This window comes from Psammomys obesus, unplaced genomic scaffold, assembly GCF_907164565.1.
Source record: "Psammomys obesus unplaced genomic scaffold, mPsaObe1.curated_primary_1811, whole genome shotgun sequence".
Lineage (NCBI taxonomy): Eukaryota > Metazoa > Chordata > Mammalia > Rodentia > Muridae > Psammomys > Psammomys obesus.
This window is the reverse complement of record NW_026591086.1, coordinates 2,268,408-2,278,023: the sequence shown is the minus strand read 5'-3', so window position 1 is coordinate 2,278,023 and position 9,616 is coordinate 2,268,408.

The window sequence follows — 9,616 nt, the reverse complement described above, 5'->3', positions numbered from 1 at the left end:
ATAGATAGATAGATAGATAGATAGATAGATAGATAGATAGATAGATAAAACCTGGTATAATGCATAATGGTGTGCACTTGTAATCCTTATACTGGAGAGGTAGAGACAGGGGGATCCCTGGGGCCAGTCTAGCCCATGTGGTGAGCTCCAAGCAAGTGAGAGACACTGTCTCAAAAACCAAAAATAGATGGACGGGTGCTGAGCAAAGGCTCCTGAGGCTGTCCGCTATTCTTCACACACACGCACAGCCTCCCACAGTCACTGTATCTACATATACAGAAGCATGTAACTAACACACTAACACACACACACATGCATGCACACACGCAGAACATACCAGGGCTCTTTTAAGACACTGGGACAGTCCTCAAAAACTCAGGAAAACAGCACTGAACACGGAAGCTCTCTGGAGCATGGGCAGAGACTTAGCGCAGGCCAGAAGTTTAGAAGCAGAGCCTATGAACCTGGTGTTGAGATCTCCTGCCTGCAGGAGGAGACATGGTCAGCCAATGTTCCCAGGCGGAGAAGTGATGAGCCAGGCTGCAACATCCCCCAGTCACTCCCAGAAACCTCTAGGGAAGGGAAAGCCTGTGCCAGTGACTGGGATTAAGGTGTCATGGTCACCGCGTCTCAGGGCACCTAGGTCAGCAGGCACCTAGGTCAAGGAGGAACCTTCTGCGTTTGGCAGAGCTGAGTCTCCTGTTCATCATTCTTACAAGCGTAGGCACAAGACACTCAGCCATCAGCTATGAAAGAACCCCAGGAGGCTCTGAGGGCACTAAGGTGCCTGTTCTTTTGACTGGTGGTGCCACAGAGTCTGTTCATGAAAGCAATATATATATATATATATATTATATATATATATATATATAATATATATATATATTAAGTTGAGGCTGGGCAGATGGTTCAGCCAAGGTGTTTGCCACACAAACATAAGGACATGAGTTTGATCCCCAGAACCTGTGTAAGTCAGATAGGGTGGCACAGACTTGTTATCTCAAAGAGACAGGAGGATCCCTAAGGCTAAGTGGCCAGCCAGCCTACCAAATTGGTAAGTCCTAGTTACCCATAAAATGTCTTGTCTCAGAAATCAAGATGGGCCAGTGAGACGGCTTAGTAGGTCTGGCTGCTAACCCTGATGACCTGAGTTTGATCCCTGGCCCTCGCATGCTAGGGAGAACTGACTCTTTTAAGTTGTCCTCTGACCTCCACGTGTGTGCCATAGCATACATTTGCCTGTGCACTCAAACGCACAAACATGCATATGCATGCATGAACATGAACACACAGAGATAATGATCATATACACGCTATGATAATAATCATATAGGCAAAAATGGGCAACAGAGCCGTGGTGCTAGGCCTGCAGCAGAAGATACCATTAGTTTCCAACAGAGAGGCTGCTGCAGCTGTTACACAGGAGGAACGCAATTGTTGTGGCAGAGCCCCAGACTCAGGAAGATTCTGGAGGGAGATGCAATGCAGCTGGCCAGGGAGCCCTGCCTCCATGTCATGGGAAGCCCCTAACGCTGTTGAAGCTGAGGACTCCTAGACTCTACCCACAAACCTTTGTGTTCGGGATAAGACCCAAGCACTAGGATGTCACAGCCTTCAGTATTTGTACTTTGCAGACAGGGCTGGAACTCACTGGTGTCACCCACTAGGCATAGTTGGGAGGCAACTGCATGCTGCCCCATCATGACATTAGGTCTAGGTGCAGCTGAGGAGCTAAAAGGAGAGTCAACCACCCCACCCCACCCCACCCACATCGGAGCTTGGGGAGGTGTACGTCTATGCAGCAGGGTAAAGTTGAGGCCTGAAGCCAGCTCACTAAAAGGAACTTGTTTGAAGTAATGGGGGTGATAGCATTGCAGGGTCTTGGTGGGAGGGGGGGGCGGAGAGTCGGATTGTCTAGAAGCAGCCAACCACCATTGGGCACCATGACAACTTTGGAGCAAGGCATGGTGTTGCAAAATGGGGCAGGGGAGCAAGACCCAGGTGCGGGTCTGCGTATTCTTGGGCGTGTTATTTCAGCCTGTCTTACTGTTCCTATGAGGCAAGGAGGCTGGGAAAACCCCTCAAACAGAAGGAACCAGTGGCTTGGCAAAGTGCCATGCTTTCCCCTCTGCCCTGGTCCTAAGTGGCAGAGGCTATGCCAGAGCCAGCTTGCAGCTGGTAGCACGGCTTCTTCCCTGGCCTGTTTCTTCAAAGTGTGGGCTGCGTGGAGGCAGACATCCCTGGTAGGTAAAAAAAAAAAAAAAAAAAAAAAAAAAAAAAAAAACAAGCACCACGGACCCCCAAAGATTCTGCACCCTGGGGACAATCATTTGAAGTCCAAACAGGAAGGGGGACCAGCCCGGAGCACTTGGAACAGTTCCATGCGGCAGAACTAGTGACTCTCTGACACCGCTGTGGCCTCCGAGCAGAGAGGCTCATTTCCTCAAGAATGTTTTTGTCATTTTGTCATCATGCTTCTCACCATGGTCGAGGTCGCCCTTGAGGCCACTAGAGGCCAAGTCCCGGTGAGGAAGGAAAGAGACAGAGGTGGGGCAGAGCCCAGGAGGAGACCAGGGTGAGGCCTGGGAGAGTCCAGTCCTCAGGGTCCCATCGGCTGTCTACTGAGTGACCCGAGGCAACCTGTAGCCACCACGGGCAACAGAAACCAACAAATGCCCCCTGTCCCTGTTTAGGGTCAGTTTCAAGTGGGTGATACTCTATGGTACTTCATCGGGGTAGAAATAGCTCATCCTAAAACACTCTGCTTCAGCCTCTTCTTCCCTCTAAATACATGGAAGTAGTTTTCTGTCCTATTATGGATACAGAAGGGGCTGGGGAGATGGTCTCTGAACCTGCCATTTGCCTGGCAATTGCCTTCAAGGTTGTAAGGGTGGTTGGCACAGTGCTTCCCGGTGGATGAGGTAAGATGGGAGGCACCTCTCACAGGTCACCGACTCTCTTCTAGTTTTACTCACTAGTCAGTAGCTATTCAGTCCAGTTAACGGATTGATATGGATCCTTCCACATGAAATACAGGGCCTGCCTGACTCCCTCGGTGAATCATTTTGGCCTCTCTCATCCCCACGCCAGTCGATCTGTGCCAGCTATGGGCACAGTTGGTTTATTTCTCCTCTCAGGTTGAGAGGGAGCCAGGGGTCCCCAGTACACATACAGCACACTGTAGGTGCTTGGAAAGTGCTTACCGAGTGAATGAAGGGGGGAGAGGTTAAACAGTCGCCGGGCACAGGCTCATGATCTTTCCAGTCAGTGCTTGACCTGATGCCCAGTCTGTCGGGTATAAGGAGCCCAGAGAGCTCTGACAGTATTTGAGGAATTGATAGGCAAACCATTCTGATAACGTTCTGCTGGCCACTTCTTGGGCTGAGACTGGAGTGGTTGCTGCAAGGTCCCCCAGGGCTGGGTGTCCCAAAGCTCCAGGCATCACTCTGACAGTGATAACTATCTGAAGACCATTTGGGAAGGAGAACACTCAATGCTCTGAGTCTAACCTGCCCCCAAGGATGTGCCCAGGAGACAGTGCCAGTAAGAAGCTTTGGCTATGTGCCTGTCTGGCAGCAGAGGGAATGGCACTGTTGGACAAAGAACCACAGAGCTAAAGAATCCAGGGAACTTGAGCAGGCAAATGTAATCATGGTCAAGACTGTGGCTGGGTTAGCAAATGGGGAAGCAAAGATACCATCTCTCTTCTCTTTCTGATCCTCTCCTGGTGCTTCTTATTGTCTAAGTGCTTTCAGAATCAAGAGGGCAAAAGAACTAGCAAGACAGCCCACAGAAGCTATGTCCCTAGCCCAAAGGGCACAAGGGTAAATGGGCATTTGGTAAACCCCAATGGTTTGTTTTCTGTTGCTAAAACAAAGTATCTGAAACTGGGAACTTACAACTTAAATATATATATATATATATATATATATATATATATATATATATATTTAATATATATTATTTAATACTATTTAATATATATTAAATATATATTTAATATATATTAAATAGTGATATATATATCACTATTTAACTTAAGTGTTTTGGAGCCTGGAAGTCCAAGCTGAATTGTCCCCATTGGTTCAGTCTTAGGAGAGGACCCCTCAATGTTTGGCTGCATCCTTTCATAGAAGATAGATGGACACTATGGTGGGAGCACATGAGAAAGAGGCTTCCACCAAGGGCTAGGCTTACTCTTTTATAGCAGTGCACTCTTGCAAAAACTCACCAGGAATCCATGAGAACCATATTGACCCCTTCCAGTAGCAAGGCTTCCAGTGACCTAATTAGACAAGGCCACACCTGTTAAGTGTTCTACCGCCTATTAATGTCATCCCAAGTTTCCAAAACACAGTGAGAAGTAGGGAGCCTGTGTGTCTCCCCTGGTCTCTTTTCCAGGTGGTACGAAGCCACCAGGAGTCATGTGGACTCCACTTGGAATGATATCACCAGGACTCAGTCATGCAGATTCTACTTGTAACCTTTCCTCCTCCCAGCCACCTCCCAAAGTCCCTTCTTTACACAACACAGTCAAATGAGGTTTTCACCGGCTTAGTGTCTCACAGGGGGATTATACTTTAGCACATGAAGCCTTAGAGGACACCCTAAGGCGTAACCAGGCTGATCTCTGGTCTTCTTTGCCCACTATGGCATCTTGTTTCTCCTACTCAGCCGCTGAGCCCAGTGCTTCCAGATTTTCTGTTTTTGTAGATGCTCTGAAGAGCATTGCAACCCTCGTGGTTGTAGACCAATACCGAATGCATTCTTGTATTCTGCTGCTGTTGTTTTTTTTTCATTTGTTTGGGCTTTGAGATCCAATCTCACTGTGTAGCCCAGACAGGCTTCAAACTCTTGATCCTCTTGCCTTTCAGGTGCTGGGATTACGGCATGAGCCACCATATCTGGCCACAAATACCTCCCCAAAGCCTGATAAACTCTGGACAGCATCAGAAAGAAGCCAGGGAACTTTTCAAGGGAAGTGAGGTTCCTTATTGCCCTGAGCTGCAGGTACCATGATTGGAGACATGAGAACCTTTGATCTTAGCGACACCAGAAACTCTAGTACTCCCTGCCCTTTGCTTTTCTTTTCCTTGGGCTCAGGGCTCTTTGAGATCAAGGAAGCTATGGACAGGAATGATGGGGAGACTTTCTGCACTATGCAAGCAACTTTTCTGAAGGCTTGGAATTAGAGTGAAATAAGCATTAGTTACCCTGAGAACAAGGGAAATAGGGACTTGGGGTCAGATCCAGCCCTGGCAAGATTCAGAAGATACTGAAGATCCCTGGTCAGGTCACAGCCCTGATGGGTAAAATCTATGTGTAAGGGGTAACCCTTGTGCTGGCTGCTTCATCTTCATCCAGGAGGCTGCCAGCCTGGAATAGCAGCAGCTGGAGTCAGTTGGAATCAGTTCTAACCTGTGGGCACTGGTCTGACTCCAACCTACCAGCTAAAAGGCAGACAGACCTGAAGCCCTACTTAGCCTATGGCTCAGACAACTTGCTCTTTTTCCTCCCTCATTTATCCACAAGCTCTTGACCACTTGCCCTGAGCAAGACACAGAAAGTGCTGTATGTATATGAGTAAGTTGCTTTGCCTCATTTGGCCTGCGTTTTCTCATGCATACAAAGAGTTTTTGAGAGACAGAGATGCTATGAGTCTATGACAGGAGCTTAAGGGCCCCAGGATCCCTGTCTTGATTCTGTGGAGCAGGTAGCCTGCATCGCTTCCTTTATGAAGGTATCTGCTTGAGAAGAAGCAGAGAAAACAGGTTTAAACCTGGCCCTACACCATCTCAGCACTGCCCTTCAGCATGGGTGAGAATTCACTTCCCTGGGCATGGACATGTCCTCTCTAAAATGGACAGACACACAGACACATGCCCTTCAGGCTCTGGGGAGCAGTGGAATGACTTCTGCACAATCATAGTGCATGCCCCTCCTTCCCCACTACCCTTACTCCTATCTCAGGGTTGATGTCTGTGGCTCAAGGAGCCTGCTTCACAGTGCCCCCTGGATGAAAGGCCCAGGCCACAGGAAAGCCTGTTGTTTCCACAGCTCTGGGCTTCCTCCCTTTGTCTCTGCGTTATAAACAAGCCCATTCCCAAAGCCACAGCTGACGATCCAGCTGCAGGCGCTCGGCAATCCAGCTATGGAAAGGGCCCTTAGTTAGGATGAGTATAGCCTTGAGCCAGACTGATGCTGGACTAGTCAGCCTGTTCACATAGTCCCTTGGTACACCACATAAAGCCAGAGCAGCCTTGGACCCCACTGATCTGAGACCAGGGCACTAAGTGTCCTGCAAGGAATGCTATTTATAGGATGCAAGGCATCATCACCTATTTTCCAGCTGACCCAAAAGTGACTTGTCTAAGTTGGGTCCTTGGAGGAAAATAATGTGAAAGCCAGAGCAGAGAGCCCAGCCTTCCTGTTTGTCTCTAACACCTTCCTCTTCCAGCAGAACCTTGTAGCCACCAGTCCTCCAGGCCAGCCTCGAAGCCTCATAGTGGCAGGGAGCTCCTACCCCAGACTCTCACGGGAAGAAATGAGATTGCTTTTAGCATGTACCTATTGATGAAAGAGCAAACCAACTGATCGATATATTTGATGATGCCTACTGTGTGATGGTAATAAGCCCTACAGGTGCCTTTAAGCTCTTTTTGACGAGCTGCTTTTCAGTTGAGGGAAGATACCGTAATAAAAGCTGGGCGTGGGGCTTGGATACCATGATGGCCCAGGGGGTAAAGTGCCTCCCACACAAGCATGAGGACCTGAGTTCAGACCTGCAGCATCTGTGAAAAAAAGTTCTGGGGAGGTAGAGACAGGAGGATCCCTGGGGCTCCATGGATACCTAGCCATGCTGAATCAGTGAGCTCCAGGTTCCAGTTAGGACACTTATGGTCGAAACACACATGCACACCCATCCATGCACACAAGCACATAAGCTGAGTGCATGGTGGCACATGATTATAATCCCAGTATTCAGAAGTCTGGGGCAAGAGGATCACAAGTTCAAGGACAACCTGTGTTCCATGAGTCTCTTTCTCTCTGTGTCTTTCTCTCTTTCATTCTCTCCCTCTCTCCTACTCCTCCCTCTCCCTCTTTATACACACACATGGACTATTTTAAGATGGCCCCATTTACAGTCACACGACCTGCTGGAAATGGACTCTACATCCTTGTCAGTTCCAGCTCAGTTGATCTTTCCTGCCAAAAAAGAGCTAACTCGGCTATTACTTGTGGCAACTTATCACCTACACATAGGAGTTAATTTCCCTAAATTGGTGGAGGAGGGGAAAGGGAGGGAGGAAGTAGGAAGAGAGAGAGGAAAACCGCCTTCGGCTCCAGATCAAAGATGCGCTGGGATCCAAAAGGAAGCAGGGGCTCCGAGGGTGGGGGGGATTTTCAAGACTGCATCCTCCTGATAAGGACTGGATCTTGAGATGGCCTCTTCCTCCTGCAGGCAGACCCCCAGCTGGGTCCCCTTGGCTATCAGAGCAGGCAGTGGCACCAGCCACAGGACCTAGGAGGTCCCAGAGGCGGCCCCAGGTGGAGGACACATGCCTCAAGCCAGGGCATGAAAGAGCGGTAGGAAATATCTATGTTGTTTACACGTTGCCAGGCTGGATGTGTTGTTAGCTGCAGGTCCGGTTCATGTTACTGATGTGTATGAATGCGTGGTGTTAACTGAGCTCACCCATCTATGCCAGCAAGGGCACAATTAATTCCATGCCATGTGTTTACAGGCACTTGTTAGTCTTATCCAGGCCCTGAGCCAGATGGAACATTAGGAAGCAGTTTCCTAGGCAGCTGGGGACTGGAACAGGAGATTTAATTTTGATGCAAGAAAGGAACTAAAGAATTGCAATAATTCACTACCTTGGCTCGTGTGTGTGTGTGTGTGTGTGTGTGTGTGTGTGTGTGTCTGTATCTGTCTGTCTGTCAGTCTTCAACTATGTCTATGCATAAATGGTGGCCCGAAATTGTTCTCAACCTTATTTTCTGAGACAGGTCTCTCACTGAACCTAGACTTCTCTGATTTAGCTAGACTAGCTCTCTAGGGAGCCCCAGAGATCTTCCTGTCTCTGTTTCCTCCCAGTTGTGATTAAAGTCACACCCTTGCCATGCTCACCTTGTGTGTGTGTGTGTGTGTGTGTGTTTAAAGGTTGCTAGAAATCCAAAGTCAGCTCTTGATGTTTATATAGCAAACGCCTGACAACTGAGCCATCTCCCCCAACCCCTACTTCTTTGGTTTTTATTTCTCACAAAATTACATTAAAATTTCTACTCAGAGTGAGAAGTGGGGGCTGGGAAACGGCTCAGAGGTTAAGAGCACCGGCTGTTCTTCCTGGGTTCAGCACCTACCACCGCAAGTTGGCTCACAAACACCTTCCAGATCCAGAGGCTGATAGCCTCTCTTTGCTTCCTCTTCTGGCTTCTTTTCTTGGCTTCCTTAGACACTGTATGCATGTGGTACACAGACACACATACAGGAAAAACTACTCATACATACACACACACACACACACACACAAGCACACCAACTCGCATGTGTGTGGTGAAGCGTGGACTTGCTGGGCCCTGAGCTCGGTACCAGCAAGGGGTTTTCCAACAGAAGAGTATTCTTAAGCCCATTAGATGCTCAGCAGATGAGTACAGGCTCTAAGGCTGCTGAAGATCCTACTACACTCCCTGAAAGCTGTTGTGTTGCTCCTGTTGCGGGCTCTGTACACCTTAAACCTCTTATACACAACACTTTCATCATGAGAAAGTCCTTGTATCCAAAAGGAGGAACAAGAGGGGGCTAGAGAGAGAAAGAGAGAGGAAGAGAGAGGACGTATAACAGGATTCTGAGAATGCACGTCTGTCCTGACACCACTAAACTTCCCCAACTCTTTTCCTTTTCCCTCCGTAAAATAATGTTTTACAACTTATTATTAATGAATGTTATTGGGGCATCTTACTGTGAACCTATTTCGTGACCTCAGGGAAATCTTGACTAAACTAATACTTAGACTACAAGATCCCCAGACCACAAGTATGAAAGAAGAATAGACTGAACACGCTGAATGGAATAGAAAGAGTCTCTGGTACACGGGAAAGGGTGGCATGAGTAATGCCCTTGAGGCACTCTCCTCCTTCTAGAACCTGGCTGACAGTTGCCACCTGACATGTGGTTTTCAGCGTTCCCTGTGGTCAATATTCTTATTCCATTTTTTCTATGATATTGTGATAATAAGACAAGAAGTAAGGAGCTGGGGAGATGGCACAGCTGGTCAAGTGCTTGATGTGAGAGCATGGAGGTTTGAGTCAGATCCCTGGAACCCATGTGAAATGCCAGGAATGGTGGCAAACCCTGGGAAGCCCAGCACTGGAGATACAGAGACTGGTGGATTCCTGGAGTGCCCTGTCTGGCTGAATTGACAGTCTCTAGGTTCAGTGAAAGACTCTGTTTCAAATTAGACGATGGAGAGAGACTGAGGAAAGACAGTCCATGTTGACCTCTGGCCATCACACAAATGCACACATATGCTTGCACAGACACATGCATGTGTGTGCATGCACCCACCCACACACACACACACACACACACACACACACACACACACACACACAC